General features: G+C 40.7%; 1 long non-coding RNA gene across 1 annotated transcript in view; it reads right to left on the bottom strand.

The window, feature by feature from the left end:
* Positions 1-2,657: 2,657 nt before the first annotated feature.
* Positions 2,658-18,297, bottom strand: part of LOC103159900 — a 144,810-nt gene continuing 129,170 nt past the window's right edge. The window contains exon 8 of the long non-coding RNA XR_004771740.1: positions 2,658-2,716. This is a non-coding gene — a long non-coding RNA (uncharacterized LOC103159900). The remainder of the gene's footprint in view (positions 2,717-18,297) is intronic.

The following is an 18,297-nucleotide window of genomic DNA, read 5'->3' as shown; positions in this document are numbered from 1 at the left end:
AGTGCACATAAGTATTGGGTCAAAGCTAGCCTGAGGATTTCTATGAGTTACACAAGCCCTTTACCACTGAGTTACAGCCCCTGCTTATCCACAAAGGTTCTTAAGGTCACTACATACTCTATCCATACATTGACAACCAAATAAGTCTATAGATGGACGCAAGAATCACATACTATGTTCAGCATCTATAACCAATAGCAAGCAGCAAGAGTTATCTAAGCTGAAGACAGGGAATGCATGCAGCTATTATATGCCTGGCATATAATAGATACTCAGAAACTATTCAGTGAAGGAGTAAAGCATCCCTTGTCTCACAGCAGCCTTCTGTTCATCCTCTCTTGTTCCAATCCTCATTTGGTTGATTTTTGATTGTATCTCTACTGTTGGTGTATTCTGGTATCCCACTATCATCAGTCCTGGGGTGCTCTCTTTCTCTTTGGAATCCAGTACTGGTATCTGTCTCATGGTATGAGACTATTATCCATGTTCTAGATGACAAGTATATTGATTTCCTCATACTACCTTGTGCCTCCTCATGTCGGGCCCTCTAGACCCATCTTCTACCTTAGTTGCCTACCACAAATTCTGTTTCTTATCACTGTATTCATGCCTCAGGGCTCATCTCCACCGTAAGCTCCTCCTGGACTCCTATCCTAAATTGTTCACTTCCTCACAGTCAAGGGAATGTTCACCTTCATCTCTATTCTCTAATGTAACAGCAAGCACTCAGTAGTCACTAAATGTTTGTTTAGAAAATAAGTCAAGGAATATCTTACAGCAATCTGGACAGCCTGAGCTATAACCTGTGTGTGTCCTCTGCCCTTCCGCTGAGTGTTCCCTTGCCTCAGCTGGCTCCTTTAAGGGAGTCTTTGAAATACCCCTGTTCCCTCTCATTGGCCAGCCTCCTGACCCAAGTGCTCTCTCTGGACACCTCATGAGTTATGCCCAACTGATGGTTGCTTTGTTTAATATTGTATGCAGTCTCATTAGGTGCACATTTAACTTTCGTACTTTCATCTATGGACTCTCACAGCTTGTGACTTCAGGATTTACTAATATGAATTTTTATATAACTTGGCCCTGAATTATATGCCATTTATTTCAGTTGGCTTGAAGAAATGCTCATTTGTTCTGACAGTAAACGGAGAGTTGTTAGGTTTATTTAAGCATGGTAGACTATGTTCTGTACTTTTCAAACAACTTAAGGGATCTTTTGAGAATAGCTTTTGTCTATAAAAGAGTTTTACCTTGTGTTCAGGGTTGACTGTGCTTAAAGAATTCAAGTGTATCATTCATTATGTATCTACAAAATACATGGTTTCCATTCTAAATATGATCACCATGCCACCATCATGTGAATAAACTCAGTAGCAATTCCTTATAATTAACAAATATCCTTATATGTCTTACCCATGTTCTATTTTTTGGTCTAATTTTAAGGTTTGAATTTGAATGCAAATAAGGTTAATATCTTGCAATGGGGTCCTGAATTTATTTTAATTTGTATAGGTTTCTTCTCTGTTGATTTTCTAAAGTTTTACGGTTGTCTGTGTGTCTGTATGTGTTCTATGTGTATGCAGTGCCTATGGAGGGCAGAAGAGGGCATTGGATCCCTTGGACTGAAGTTACAGACGGTTGTGAGCCAACATGTGGGTACTGGGAACTAAACCTCTTCCTCTACAAGAGCAGCAAGTGCTCTTCACCACTGAGCCATCTCACGAGGTCCTCTGTTGCCTTTTCAAAAAGTGTTGTATTTTTTATTGTTAACCCAAGTTTCTTAGAGACTAGGTTTTTCCATGTGCATCTTCTCAGCCCTGTCTAATGCAATGCTTGTTCCCTTCTGATGGGGTTCACATTTCACTTTGTTTTCTTCAAAATTGGTTTTGTGTTTCCATAAGTAGATACAAAAAATCTGAATTTTTTAAAAAAATGTATGTGTGCCTAGAATTTAATCATCCCATTCCTATTTGGGACCAGAAAAGCTTGCAAATTAGTGAAATTCTGATTCCATTGTTCCTCCTTTATGCATTAACCGGGTTATTACTAATGGGTAAGCTTTCCCTTGCCTAACATTAGCTTAGTTTGCTTAGAAATGGCAGAATCAAAATTTAATTGCTTCTTCTTATTCTTAGGGTTTGAAATAAATCATTTATCTTATATCCTCCAAAGAATAAGCATGGGGAATGACAACTATTTTTTATTTATATATATTTTTATTAGTTCAAATTAGGAACAAGCTTGTTTCACATGTCAATCCCGCTCCCTCTCCCTCCCCTCATTCTCACCCCTGCTACCCCACCCCGACCTACCCCCCACCCCATCCACCCTCCACTCCCCAGGCAGGGTAGGGCCCTCAACGGGGGCTCTACAAAGTCCACCCCATCATCCTGGGCTGGGCCTAGGCCTTTCCCCATGCGTCCAGGGCAAGAGTGCATCCCTTCACGTGGGATGGGCTCTCAAAGTCCCTTCTTACACCAGGGAAAAATACTAATCCACTACCAGGGGCCCCATAGAGTGCCAAGGCCTCCTCTTTGACATCCATGTTCAGGGGTCTGGATCAGTCCTGTACTGGCCTCCCAGACAGCATCTGGGGTCGATGTGTTCCCCCTTGTTCAGGCCAGCTGTTTCTGTGGGTTTCTCCAACCTGGTACAGAGCCCTTCGATCTTCATGCCTCCATCTCTGCAACTAAGTTTCAGAGTTCAGTTCAGTGTGTATCTGTGGATGGAAATGACAACTATTATTATGCTCTCATGAATTCAAATGCATTTGACTAAACACACTCTCTCTCTCTCTCTCTCTCTCTCTCTGTGTGTGTGTGTGTGTGTGTGTGTGTGTGTGTGTCCTCACTGACACACTCAAATTGTTCCCTTTTCACTTAAAAGGAGGTTATTTAATTGGCTTGCACTTTTTCATTGCTCCAGGACTTGTGTTTGGGTCTGCTCTGGTTTAGACCACATAGTTTGGAAGGGCCTACTAAAGGCACACATGGTAAAGGAAAGTTGCTGGTCTGTGGGAGGCAGTGAAACCTTTATGAAGTGGGAATCATGGGCAGAAGTTAGGTCATTGGGAGGTATGCTTGATGGGGATACTGTGGCTTTGGCCCCGTCTAGTCTTTCTCTTTGCTTCCTGGTTGTCATGGCATCACCAGCATTGCTCCACCACACACTCTCATCACAAGCCCCAAATCAATGGATCCAAGTAGCCATGGACTGAAAGCTATGAGGTCATCAGTGAAAATAAACCTTTCATTCTTTAAAGCTGACTTTCTCAAATATTTTGTCATAGCAATTGAAACTGGCTAGCAGGGGGTGTTTTACAGTTTGGTGTGTAGAAATTTTTCAAAGTTGATTTTAAGGATTCCCACCTCAGATATGGAATCAGACTCATCTTCCTCCAAGAAACCTGGTTCCATTTAGTAGAAATAGCCACTTCGATAATAATATGGGCATTAGGGGTATTTATTCCTTTCAAGTTGCTCATTGTTTCCAGGTCTTTGTGTGTGACAGAGGGGTAAAAAGGTCACAAGTTATAGAAATATATCTAGTTTAAATTCAAGACTACCAGGTTTTTACTTACCTATACCATATTCACCTCAATATTTCCTACCCCACGGCAACATTCTCTTTATTTTTTTATTTTATTTTTTTGGTTTTTCGAGACAGGGTTTCTCTGTGTAGCTTTGGAGCCTATCCTAGCACTTGCTCTGGAGACCAGGCTGGCCTCGAACTCATAGAGATCCGCCTGCCTCTGCCTCCCGAGTGCTGGGATTAAAGGCGTGCGCCACCAACGCCCGGCAACATTCACACACACACACTTTATTAATGACACAACGTTACTGTGAATTCGCTTAGCTCTCATTGCAGGCACACTAGAATATTATCATCTTCTTAGATTACTGAAAATAATTTATGATGTTTACAATTGTTTCTCATTTTCTCTTCTTATCTCTGTTTCTTTTTCTCCTCGGTGTATAGGAGTAGGACATGCAGCCTGGGCTCTGAGCTTTAGACCCACTTAGAATAGTTCCTTGCTGTGTGGTTGCCATAGCTTGCTAGCTTGCTTTCTGTTGCTGTGATAAACACTGTGAAAAAAAAAAAAAAAAAAAAAAAAAAAAAAAAAAAAAAAAAACAAAACCTAGGGGAAGAAAGGGTTTATTTTAACCTACCCACTCTCAAGTCACAAGGGAAGCCAGGGCAGGAACTGGAGGCAGGATCTCAAGAGCATAACCTTGGAGATGGAGAAAGACTGCCTGCTGGCTGGCTCCCAGGCTCTCATCCTGCTACCTTTCTAATACAGTCCAGACCCACATGACCAGGGCTGCTACAACCCACACGAGGTTGGGCTCTCCTACGTCAATTAGCAATAAAAAAAATACCCTCAAACATAACAACAGCCCAATCTGATGGAAGCAATTCCTCAACTGAGGTTCCCTCTTCCCAGTACATGAAGTTGGCAATGGAAACTGGTTTGACAATGGGTATGATAGATACACCACTATGCCCACTTGCTTCATTTTCATTTGCTTTTAGAGATTGCTTATTAAAAAATGTTTTGGCTTTTTGAAACAGGGTATCCTTCCATAGCCCTGGCTGACTTGGGGTTCCCATTGCTATAGTCCAGCCTCTAAACTGAGTGATCCTCCTGCCTCTACTTAGGGATATGTGCCAATATCTCTAGATATAACTTAAACCTCTTTTCAAATTTAATTTTTTGGTGTTTCGTAGGACCAAATTGTTTTTGAAGTTTATTTGGGTTTATTTTAGTTTAGTTTAGTTTAGTTTTTCCAGACAGGGTTTTTCTGTGTAGCAGCTGTGTTGGAGCCACTTTGTAGATCATGTAGGCTTTTAACTCACAGAGATCTTTGCCTCCTGAGTTCTGGAATTAAAAGTGTGTGCCACCACTGCCTGGCTAGTTTAAGTTTATAATATGTAAAATATTGGCAAGATGTCAAACTCAAACTGTACAAGAAAAATAAACTTTAGAAAGTCTAACTTCACTACATTTCATAGTCTCTCTCTAGGAAATGTAAAAAAATATAAAATGTAAAAATTTGTGTGTGTGTATGTGTGTGTGTGTGTGTGTGTGTGTGTGTGTGTGTGTGTGTCCATCTTTCCTTCCTAGATAAAAGATGAAATGGATGTGTGATCTTCTCCACACCTGCCATGACTTAGCAGTGCCATCGGGGGTCACATTTCTGTGCAGATAGGGGGTACAGTGCTCCATTTATGGACACATTCTAGAAGTGGCTATCTGGGCTGTTTTCAGTTTTCTGTGATTACTGAGAGTGCTATAATGAATTGCTCTGTGGATATATATTTTTTATAGCTCTTTTAGGACTATCTTTGGGAAAGATTCCTAGAAGTAAATTTCCAGGGCAAAGGGTAAGTGCATAAATAATTTTTTACTAGATCTTGCCAAATTACCCTCCACTGTGTTCTACCCTTTGTATCTTCACCAGAAATGAATTAAAAGTACTCATTTCTCTATGGACTCGCCAACAGAGTTTGCTGTCAGACTTGAAATGTTGCCAATCTGATACTATGGTTTAAACTTTTTTATGCTTATCATGTTTAGGGTTTAACGTATTTTCTTACACTTAAGAGTTATTTGCATTTTAAGTCAAGAATCTGTATCAGTTTTCTATGGAGTTATTAATTTTTCTTTTATATTACTACATATCCTTATTATGTTAAAAATATGAATATCTTGCTAGTTTGTCCTGTCCTTTATTTTACATATTACTGTAATTTGGATCGTCTCCCCAAAGGCCTGTGTATCCAGGAATTCAGCCTGTGACATCAATATTGTGGTGAAAGGACCTTCAGGAGATGGGGCCTAATGGAATGAAGTTGGTTCAAAACCCTGGTCTCACTTTGGAAATCAGTATAGTGCTTTCTCAGGAAAATGGGAATCAGTCTACCACAAGATCCAGCAATTTCTCTTTGGGGCATATACCCAAAGAATGCACATTCATACAACAAGGACATATGTTCAACTATGTTCACAGCAGCGTTGCTTGTAATAGTCAGAACCTGAAAGCAACCTAGATGCCCCTCAACTGAAGAATGGATAGAGAAAATGTGGTGCATTTACACAATGTAGTACTACTCAGTGGCAAAAAGCAATGGAATCTTGAAATTTGCAGGCAAATGGATGGAACTAGAAGAAACAATCCTGAGTGAGGTAACCCAGCTACAAAAAGACAAACATGGTATGTACTCACTCATATATGAATTTTAGACATAGAGCAAAGGACTACCAGCCTACAATCCATATTACCAAAGGAACTGGGAAACAAGGAGGATCCCAAGAGAAGAATTCATGGTCCCCTGGAGAAGGGGAAGGGGACAGAATTTCCTGAGCTAACTGGGAACATGTGGGTAGGGGAGAGGGAACTGGGAGAATGAGAGGAGGAGAAGAGGAGGAGAGAAGAGGAAATGGAGGAGCAGGAAGTTTGAGTCAGAGGAAGAATAGAGGAGAGCAGGATGAGAGATACGATAACAGAGGGAGCCACTATAGGTTCGAGGAGAGATCTGGCACTAAGGAGATTTCCAAAGATCTACAAGGATGACACCAACTAGCAATCCCCTATAATGAGACTGATGACTTCCATATATGCTATCCTAGAGCCTTCATCCAGTGGCTGATGGAAGCAGAGGCAGACACCCACAGCTATACACTGAACTGAACACTGGAACCCACTTGCAGAGAGGGAGGAGTGATGAGCAAAGAAGTCAAGACCAGGCTGGTGAAACCCACAGAAAGAGCTGACCTGAACAAGGGGGAGCATATGGACCCCAGACTGATGTCTGGAAGGCCAGCATGGGACTGATTCAGACCCCTGAACGTGGATGTCAGTGAGGAGGTCTTGGCACTCTATAGGGTCTCTGGTAGTAGATCAGTATTTATCCCTGGAGTAGGAAAGGACTTTGGGAGCCCATCCCAAGTGGAGGGATGCTCTCTCAGCCTGGACACATGGGGAAGGGCCTTGGCCCTGCCCAGGATGATATGACAGACTTTGGGGATCCCCCATGGAGGGCCTTACCCTCTCTGGGAGAGCAGAGGGTTATGGGATGGGGGTTGGTGGGGGAGGAGGGGAGGGAGAGGGAGCAGGGATTGACATGTAAAGTAGGCTTGTTTCTAATTTGAACTAATTTAAGAAACCCTTCTCTCTCTCTCTCTCTCTCTCTCTCTCTCTCTCTCTCTCTCTCTCTCCACTTCATAGATACCATGAGGAAACAGTTCTTCCTTTTAAGTTGTTCATCTCAGTCATTTTGTCATGACAATGGTATATGAATAACTTCACATGACATGCTTCTTTACCAATAATTTAAAATATTATATATATTAGTGAGGGTTCTCTAGAGGAACAGAACCAATAAAGTGAACAGTCCTTACAAAGAGGATTTATTGGAATAGTTTTTATGATACCGGCTGGGCGGTACAACAATGGCTGTCTGAAACATTTCTGAGGCTGAGGACCCAGTAGCTACTTAGTCTTGATAGATGTCTCAGTACTCCCTCTCTAGTAGTGATGGTGTGGATGAACCTGGGACAGTTTCAGTCCATGAATTCTTTAGGTCTTGTGGGTTGGATGCATTTGAACTTACCTTGCTGTGTATTGTGAAGCACTTACTTCGATTGCTTTAATGTATATGTAATGATCATAACACCACTTTTTAAAATGATATTTCCTCACTGATTTTAGATGCTGCTTTTATTATAGAGAAAATTGCTATCTATTATTCAACATCTTTGGGGATTTTTCTTTTGTTCTATTGATCTATGTTTTAGTTTTGGTTCCTGTTGCTGTGATAAAAAGTTTCCTGATAAAGCAACTGAAAGGAGAAAGGGTTTATTTGGATCATCATTCCAGTTGACAGTCCACTCCTGCAGGGAAGCCAAGGTGCCAAGAACTGGAAGCAGCTCAGCTGTTGCTACACAGTTCAGAATCCCCTACTTAGGGGATGATGTCACCCACAGTTGGTGAGTTTTCCTGTCTTAATCAACACAATCGAGATAGTTCCCTCACAGACATTCCCACAGGCCAACCTAATCAAGATAATACTTCACTGAGCACTCATTTCTTGATGGTTTTATATTGTATCAAGTTGATAATTAACACAGATCATCACAGTCTATCTATTCATGTACTGACATTAACACATGCAACAGATTTTTTCAGTCTTCCCAAACACACAATCATTTCTCCTGAAAATATAGTGTTCCGTTCTAATTCTTATGCTTCCAATTATCTTCTCTTGTCTAATCACTTGATTAATTCTTCCAATTCAACATTAAATGTAACTCCAATATAAGAACACTTCCACAGTTAATTTTATTTTTGTGTGTGCTTAAAGAAGGAAAGATCTGGTACAAGATTCCAAGTTCCAGTCAATTGTTTCAACGAAACTAAAGCAGGAACTTGGTCACAGAGCAACCCCAGTAAAGAGTGAAGAGAGAACAAATTCAGCCTTGCTGGCAAATCTGTGAGAAATAAACTTCTGGTAGCAAGTGCCTTCCAGAGCACCTTGTGGTTTCAGATAGATAGGCCAGAAGCAGAACTCTCAGACTAAAGTAGAGAGATGGCCAGCTGGCCTAGCCACAGGTCAACAAACACTAGACCATTTGTGGATTTCCTATTCAGTAGCGCTAGGTAACTTGGGAAATGGAACACTAAGGAAGTAAAGACTTTTAATTACTCCAATTTACATAGGGCCAAATCACTTGTATTACACAGAACACAAGTGATATTATTTCTCTGATGAAACATTAAGTGATACATACGTTGATTCTGGAATAAGGAGCCATTGTAACAAAATCTAAAGGTACTAGACAGAGTTTTCTGCAATGAAAAACTAGAAGAATACATAGGTCTCTGCCACACTATATGGAAATCCATTAAGCAATTCTAGAGGCCAAGATGCCCATAATGTAGGGCTCATGAACTGGAGAACCAGGATACTGGTATGATCTGGTCTGAGTCCCAATGGCTGATGACTAGATAAGACATTGATGTGGCTTTTAGTAGAAGGCCAGAGATCCAAGAACTAAAATGAGAATGAGGGTGATCAGTATGAGTCCCAGAAGCCAAGGACCCAAACTCCCAGAGCTCCCATAATGGAAGGCAGGGGAAAATATGGGCAGGGAAGAGAGAGTGCATTTGACTTCCTCACCATTTTGCTCTATCCAGAGCCTCAGGAGATTGGCAAAGGTCTGTCCACATCTATGAGCTGGAATCTTTTCCCATTCCACAAATAGAAATCTTTGTTTCTCCTGGAAACATCTGCACAGAAACACCCAGAAGTGATGCTTTGTCTGCTGCCTGGGTGTCCTGTAGTAAAGTTAACCCTTGGAAGTCAGCCTTTCTTCAATTGCACTTTCTATATCTACTTACCTTGGTCTTAATCACCAAATGAGACTAGATGTTGTAACTTTTCCCGGCAAGATACACCCGAGATAGGCTAACCCCTTCCCCAGGATAAGAAGTAAAGTTCTTGGGTGTTGTTTAATTACTACTAGTCTCCTGTCACCTAAATCTTATGGTACATAATTAACAGCACTTAAATGTTGATATAAAGTTAGTATCTTACATCACATGATAGAGAAATAAAGAACAGGAAATAAAGACATTTGCTTAGTACATGTCTGTACACACACATGTTGAGTTGTCATAATTGCTGTGAGATTGCTCTGCAGGTAAGGGCCCTTGTTGTTGAGCCTGACAACCTAGGCTCAGTCTCTGGATCCAAGTGGTAGAAGGAAAGAATGGAGTCCTGCCAGTTGTCCTCTGACTACAAGCATCCTGTGGTGTGCAGTGCACACACACAGACACATACACACAGATAGACAGACACACACACGAAATAAAATCTAAAAAATATTAAATTAGGTAATTCAGAGAATAAAGCCAACAGCCAGTTAGTAGACCCCCAGACATCAAGTTTGAGTGCCAACAAGGCAACATATGCCCAGCTAAATTCAAAACTGTTCATCTGAATAGCTTTATCTATTGCAGCTATCCTATGCCTATTACAACATCTATTGGCTGGGGACATGGTATAGGTGGCACGATATTTGATCTTAAGCCTCAGTGTCATGCTGTAATGAAAAGCATCATTAGAAACTGAATACTTCTTGCAGTGAGGAGGACATGAGGGAGCAGAAAGGTTGAATGGGGGGAAGAATAGAAGAAAACAAGAAAGGAGATGCCATAATAGATGCCATAACATTTTAGGGTTACAGAGAAATCAGGCACTAGGGAAAGGTCTGGAGATCTACAAAGATGACACCAACTAACAATCTAAGCAACAGAGGAGAGGCTACCTTAAATGCCCTCCCCTGATGATGAGATTGATGACTGACTTACATGCCACCTGATAGCCTTCATCCGGCAGCTGGTGGAAGTAGAAGCAGACACCCACAACTAATCACCTAAGTGAACTGGAATCCAGATGCAGAGAAGAACTAGTGAAGAGCAAAGGGATCCAGACCAGGCTGGTGAAACCCACAGAAACAGCTGACCTGAACAACGGGGAGCTCTTGGTCCCCAGACTGATAGCTGGGATACCAGCATAGGACTGATCAGTAAGGAGTTTCTTAAGGAGACCTCAGAAATCTATGGGACCTCCTGTAGTAGTTCAGTCCTTATCCCTAGCATAGGTGTGGACTTTGGGAGTCCAATCCGCATATAGGGATCCTCCCTGAGCCAAGACACACGGGGGTGGGCCTAGGCCCTATCCCAAAGGAGATGATAGACTCTGATGACACCCTATGGAAGGCCTCATCCTCCCATGGGGAGCAGAAAGGATATGTGATAGGTAGGGTTTAGTTGAGGGGGGGGTGGTAGGGTAGGAGGGGAGGGAGTAGGAACTGGGATTGACATGTAAAACAATCTTGTTTCTAATTCAAATAAAAAAAATAAAGTGAATACTTCACTAGCAAGAAATACGTCAAAGAGAGGGTGGGTACTTATGTTTTCCAAAGACGGACACAATTCTATCTGCCATCACCTATGCTTCTCTTCCATGTGACTTTGGCACTCTCTCAAGAAGTAGAGACTGTGGTCCTTTTCTTTAAATATGGACTAAACCAGAAGAGCAGTGCATGACTTTTGACGCTAATGCAAGAGAAGTTTTACACCTTTAGCTGTGGTCTTTTGGAATGTTTGCCCTGGATGCTCCCTGTCAGGGCAAACCGACATGGAAGCCAGCTGACAGATGCAAGGAGCCGTGTGGAGACGCCATGCGCAGGTTCAGCGGTAGGAGCTGAGCCCACTCTTCAAGTCTTCCTGGCCCAGGCATCAAAGCAGGAAGACATTTCCAGATGACTTTAGCCTGCAGAAGTTAGAGCCATCCCCAATTAAATTATTTCAGCCTTCAAGGTCCTGGCAGCGAAGCAGAAACAAGACTTCCTTCCTGCTGCCTATCTGACTTTCTAATCTACTGATCTAAAAGAATAAAAAAATCCACAACTTTTTGTGGCAAAATTTGAAGCAGTTTGTTACACAGCAGCAGATAACTAAATGAACAAACCTGTCTGAGGTACAGGGTCTAGTACAATGTACCAAAGACCAAGAAGAGAACATCTTTTTATATTCAGACAAAAAATCATGAGGTAAGCTGGATCAGGAAGAACCAGAGCAGAGAATATCTGACAAATAAGGATTAAGCAGTTCCAAGAGGAGAAGAAATTAAAGATTGATTTTAATATGCTTTATTACATTTATTTGTTATTTTGTTTGTTTCAGATGGGGCATGAAAACACAAAATAGAGCATGTGTGGAGGTCAGAGGACAGCCAGCCAAAGTCGGGTTTTTCCCTCCACCATGTGTCTAAGGGTGGTACCCAAGGAGTCAGTTCAGGGGCAACTGCTTTCATCCATTGAACCATCTTGCTGGCCCTAGAGATTAATTTTGAGAGCATTTTGTGTGACTGATTCCTATATTGCTGCATATACCAACCTTCACTATACTTGCAAACATGGAAGCTTTTCCCAGGGTTTTGATTGAATCAGTCCAAACTTCCTTCTATTGTAATTATAGAATCTTAAACATGACGAGACAAAACAAGGCAAGAAAGAGTTAGGACTTCTGCCTCCATCCATGTGGAAATACGATCCAGAATCACATATACTCTCATGTGTATGTGAAGCTAAAAGCCAGACGAAATGCAGGAAACAAGTGTTTTCAGCTTCAGTAAGTAGACAGACAAGAAGAAAAGGAAAATGATAGGGTGAGTCCTGCCATGCCACACTTTCTGCTTGGAGATGATTCCAAGCTTGCAGCACTCTGACGGGGACTGTGAACTCTTCTGCTGCGAAGAGTTCAGGGAAAGTCAAGTTGGCCAGAACTAAAGGCTAAAAGACAAAACTTGACACCAAGAAAAAGCCCTGGACATGTGGATAAGAACTGAATAACTGTCTGTAGTAAGGACGGAGAATCGGACATGAACAAACCAGAATGACATCAGAGAGATGGCCACTGTGAGCTGTAAGACAACTCCTGCAGCTCCTGCAAAGCCAGGAACTGGCCAAGTCCCCTCTGGACAAAATGAAGAAAATGCATATTCCAAAAAGGTCAAACCTTAAATTTAGGGCTTAAAATGTGCAATAAAGCCAACCCCTAAACTATTATAGAATGTCGGCCAAATTTGTTTTTTTTTTAAAGTAATACAACACAATATAGCATTAGACAATAAAGATCAGCACCCACTGTAATGCCATTATACAAATAAACAAACAGAGATAAAAAGCCAGACAATAGTTACACAACCAGGGAAAAACACATCTTTGATTAAGCAGGAAAGAAATTAATATAGCTATTATATGTTCCTTGCAATGGGATTTCATCATTTCACAGATAATAGATGATTTAAAGCAAAATTAATAATTTATTGCTTAGACGATACTAAGTGAAAGTACAACAGCAATATAAACGAAAGAGGTGGAAAGGAATTACATAATGGTAAGGTTTTTACAGTCTACACAGAGTGATGCAGTTTAAAGATCGCTGTTGTAAGCGAAGTGCTTCCAAAGCTCTGAAGTCACCACTAACATGATTAAAGAAAAAAGGCAGATGCGTGAGTTACTTTCCTGAGGCTGTGACAGAATACCCATGCAAAAACAGCTTTGGGGGCAGGAAGGTTTAACTTGGCTTCCAGCAGTGGAGAGGGCACAGGAGCAGGAGCATGAGGCTGGCATTTCATCCCCATTCAGGGAGCAGAGACAGAAAGGACATAGGAAGTGAGGCAAGGCTATACCCTCTCAAAGTCCCCCCCCCATACTTCCTCCAGCAAGGCTCCACCTCCTAAAGGTTACATAAGCTCCCAAATAACACCATCAACTAGGACCTACTGTTTAGATGCATGAACCTATGCATTCAAATCATCACAGATCAGATAATAAACCAATGATAAAAAGGAAACTTGAACTATAAAAAGTATGTAATGAATGGAAAAAGAAAATTGGGAGAGAAAGAAAAGGAATGGGGAGACAGAAAACACAGAGCAAGACGGTAGGTTTAAACCATTAGTATCCTACTAAATGTAATTATAACAATGCAGAAATGATTGGATTTTATTTTCAGAAAAGCAGAGTCCAATTATAAATTGCCTCAAAATATGCTGCTCTAAAGACACTGATCCATTAACTAAAGGGTGTGGGAATGCACTGTGAAAATGTCAAAAAAGAAAAAATATAGAAGAGGCTCATAACATCAGAAATTTGACTCAGAAAAAGTAGTAGTACCAGGTATGCAGGACACTTTGTAATCATCAAGGAGTCAGTTTCTAAATGAAGAGAAAGTTTCAAAGAAGCAAAAACTGAAAGCAGAAAGAAACATCAACAACCACAGATGGAGGTTTCAGTATTCCTCCCTGGGTAACTGCTAGAGGAAGTATTTTAAAAGACCCAAACAGAGCTATCAGTCAGTCAACTTAATTGGCACTTCCAGAACATGCCTTCCAAGTAGCACAGAATAAACATTTTCAAGTGCACATAGCCATGCACTTAGGTTGGGTCTTGAGCATTAAAACAGGCTTCAGTAAATGTAAAGAGACTGGAATCACAGAAGCATATTCTTCCCCTGCAGCTCAATCAGACAAGAAATAAAAAATAAAATTAAAAAAAAAAAAAACAAAAACAGAGGACCGTCTGGGAAATCCCCAAATATTGGGAAACTAAACCAAGTAGAAATCAACCATGGGTCAAAGGGAAATCACAGGGGAAGTTAGAAAATATTTTGAACTGAATACAAATGGATGTACAGCATACCAAAACTTGTGGGAATCTGCAGAAATGACAGTTAATCATTTTTAATCATTCTGGTGGCTCTGGGGATTTCACCTAGAGCCTCATGCAGACCAGGCAAGCACCTACTCTATCACAGCTATGTCTCCAGCCCCAAAATGTGCTTAGAGGGAATTCTGCAATGTTTCATGATGATGCAAAGAGAGAAAGGACTTTAAATCGATTATTTAAACTCTCATGTTTAAAAGATAAGGAAAATAAGCCAGGCAGTGGTGCTGCATGCCTTTAATCACAGCACTTGAGAGGGAGAGGCAGAGGCAGGCAGATCTCTATGAGTTTGAGGCCCGCCTAGTCTACAAAGTTACACAGAGAAATCCTGTCTCAAAACAACAACAACAACAAAAAAAAAAGTGCAAACTAAACTTAAAGTAAGCTTCTGGAACATTATAAGCAAGATATGTGTGGAAAACAATAAAATTTAAAATGGACATGAAATATGGAAGAAACCAAAAGATAATTATTTGAACATCTCAATAAAGTTGATAGGCCCCCATCTGTGTTTGTTTGAATTTCTCCAGTGTTAGCATTAAACACTTCACTCGTCAAGAGCCCTCCCAACACCTAATTACTGAGCCAATCACTCATACTTTAAAGTTTATTTTTATTTATGTATATGTATGGTACATGGACACAATAGTGTGTGTGTGTGTGTGTGTGTGTGTGTGTGTGTGTGTGTGTGTGTGTGTGTGTGAGACAGAGACAGAGTTAGAGGGAGGGAGGGAGGAAGGGAGGGAGAGAGAGAGACAGAGAGACAGAGAGACAGAGAGACAGAGAGACAGAGACAGACAGAGACAGAGAGGGGGAGAAAAGTGCAGGTGCCTGCAGAGAGGATATTAGATCCCCTGGAGCTGGAGTTCTGGGTAGGTGTGAACTGCCTGCCTGGGTGCTGGGAGCTGAACAGGTCCTCTGGAAGAGCAGTAAGTGCTCTTAACTGCTGAGCCATCTCTCCAGCCCCACCCCCACACCAGGAAATCATTTACTATGGCAAGCTTGGTAGAGGATAGGAAGAGTAGGCAAACATTACTAATATCTAAAATGAAAGAAATGGTAGATTCTAAAGCTATAGAAATGATACTAAAAGAATAGTGTGTACAACTTTACATAATTTGACAACTATTATGAGACATTCAACTTTATTCAAAGAGCTGCTCCCACAAACACTGAGAAGATTTCAGTGGGAAACTCTACCACACATTTAATTCTGTAGATGTGATTTTAGAAGATAGAAAAAGAGGAAACATTGCTTCATTCACTGATGAGGTCAGCATTGTCTTATCTGATACCAAAAACAAATACAGATATTAGAGAAGAATAAAATTATAGAGCAATATCTTTGAATATAGGTGAAGTTTTCTTTCATTGTTATTATTAATTACTACTATTGTTGCTTTAGCAAAACCAATTCACAAGATGGATAAGAACCATGGTCCAAGACGTTTGGAACCCAGGAAAGCCTGTTTGATTTACTATCCAAGACTCTTTTTTTCCAAAGAGATTTTTTTTTATTAGTTCAAATTAGAAACAAAGCTGCTTCACATGGCAATACCTTCTCCCTCTCCCTCCCCTCCCTCCAGCCCCTTTGAAGTCTCCTACTATAAGTGTGTGGGTTTTATTTGTGGTTTGAGTTTTAGTAATGTTTCTTTTACAAATGTGGGTGCCTTCATATTTGGGGCATAGATGTTCAGGATTGAGACTTTATCTTGATGGGTTTTTCCTGTGATGAGTATGAAATGACCTTCTTCATCTCTTTTGATTGATTTTAGTTTGAAGTCTAATTTGTTAGATATTAGGATTGCTACACCAGCTGGTCTCTTGGGTCCATTTGATTGAAAAATCTTTTCGCAATCATTTACTCTGAGGTAATGTGTGTCTTTGAAGTTGAGGTGTGTTTCTTGTACACAGCAGAAGGATGGATTCTGTCTTCATATCCATTCTGTTAGCCTGTATTATTTAATAGGCAGGTTAAGACTATTGACATTGAGGGTTATTAATGTCCATTGATTGTTGGTTCTTGTTTGTTTTGGATTTATTGTTGGTGGTGTCATTGTGTGTAGATTTCACCCTCTTTTTTCTTTTCGTGTTTGGTAAAGTGAGATTATCTCTTCCCTATGTTTTTGTAAGTGTAGTTATCTTCATTGGGTTGGAGTTTTTCTTCCAAAACTTTCTTTAGGGCTGGATTGGTGGATATGTATTGTTTAAATCTGGTTTTGTCAGATTAGAATATAATTGCATCATTTCTTCCTTTCCTCTTCTTCCTTCAAAGCTTCCTATTCCCCCCTTGATCATTAAGTGTTGCTACATGCACACTTAATGTTTATATTTGGGAAAATTTACAGTTTATATTTAGGAATATATATGTATATGTGGCTTGCTGTATGTTTTCAGGGCTGACCATTTGGAAAGAACCTACAACCACCAAGGCACTAAATCAGCATGATCCCTCACTACATTCTAACATCCTAAACAGCTATAGTCTTATATCACAGGTGAGTGTAGTCCCTGTGTCAAGCAAACTTCTCTTTGCAACACAGGGAGCCCTCTACAGGAAACCACAGCCAATCAGAAGGCTGAGCCATGAAGCCAGGTCCCAAGGGACACATCTACAAAGCACTCTCTCACCTAAGGCTCAAGGAACTTTACAGAAGATGGGCAGAAAAATTTCGAGAGTCAGAGGATCAGGGAGTTTGTGAGACTGTCTTCTAGGAATATCAGAAGTGACACCATAAAGTCCCACTGACATGACTGCCTAAAAGTGCGCTGAACAAGGACAACAACAGACATGCCAATGTGGATGGGGACAGCACAGGAGACTGTCCTCAATCCCTCATCAGGGAAATGAGGAAGGCTGAGACTGGGAACAGTGTCCCCAGGGAAGAGCACACCAGTTGGCAACTGCATCCTTATTCACTAGGACCTTCCGGTCCCCTTGCAGGATAGACTCTGCGATTCTACTGCCACATCTGAGATCTCTCTCATTTTATTCAGCACTTGGGTTTGCTTTTTAGGATACTTTACCACCCAGCCCCTCCTCAGAGCTGTCCCCTTTGACTCTTTCTTGTATCTCACTCTCAGCATTAAACTTCCTTAGATCATTTTACTCAACTCTTTGATCATACCCAAAGCCTCTAAGAAAGAAAAGTGCTTCTGCTGCCAAAAGGAATTCATATCAAGGCCCTTTATTGTCTATGCCTACCATTTTCTAGAATCAAATAAACTAACTCAAACTTGCCCCCCCCAAAAAAATCTGGTTTTGACATGGAATATATTGTTTTCTCCATCTATAGTGATTGAAAGTTTTACTGGATACAGTAGTCTGGGTTGGCATCCATGTTCTCTTAGTGTTTGTAGGATATCTATCCAGGACCGTCTGACTTTCAAAGTTTCCGTTGAGAAGTCAGCTGTAATTCTGATAGGTCTGCCTTTATATATTACTTGGCCTTTTTCTGTTGCTGTCTTAATATTTTCTCTTTATACTTAAGTTTGATGTTTTGGTTATTATGTGGCAAGGGGACTTCTTTTTGTGGTCCAGTCTATTTGGTGTTCTGTAATGTTCTTGTACTTTCATAGGCATATCCTTCTGTAGGTTGGGGAAGTTTTCTTCTATGATTTTGTTGAATATGTTTTCTGTACCTTTGACTGTATTTCTTCACCTTCCTCTTTACCTATTATTCTTAGGTTTGGCCTTTTAACGGTGTCCCATATTTCCTGGATATTTTGTGTTAGGGATTTGTGGACTTGAGGTTTTCTTTGACCAATGACTGTATATCCTCTAGCGAGTCTTCAACAATTGAGATTCTCTCTTCCATCTCTTGTATTCTATTGGTTATACCCACATTCTTAGTTCCTGATCATTTAGCCAGCCTTTCTATTTCCAGAATCCCCTCATTCTGTGTTTTCTTTATTGTTTCTATTTCATCTTTCATGCCTTGAACTGTTTCGATTGCTTCCTTCATTTGTTTGGTTGTTCTTTGTTTTTTTTTTTTTTGTTT

Source organism: Cricetulus griseus, assembly GCF_003668045.3.
Source record: "Cricetulus griseus strain 17A/GY chromosome 1 unlocalized genomic scaffold, alternate assembly CriGri-PICRH-1.0 chr1_0, whole genome shotgun sequence".
Taxonomy (NCBI): Eukaryota; Metazoa; Chordata; class Mammalia; order Rodentia; family Cricetidae; genus Cricetulus; species Cricetulus griseus.
The sequence above is the reverse complement of the archived record's forward strand: the minus strand, read 5'-3'. Positions and strand labels throughout refer to the sequence as shown.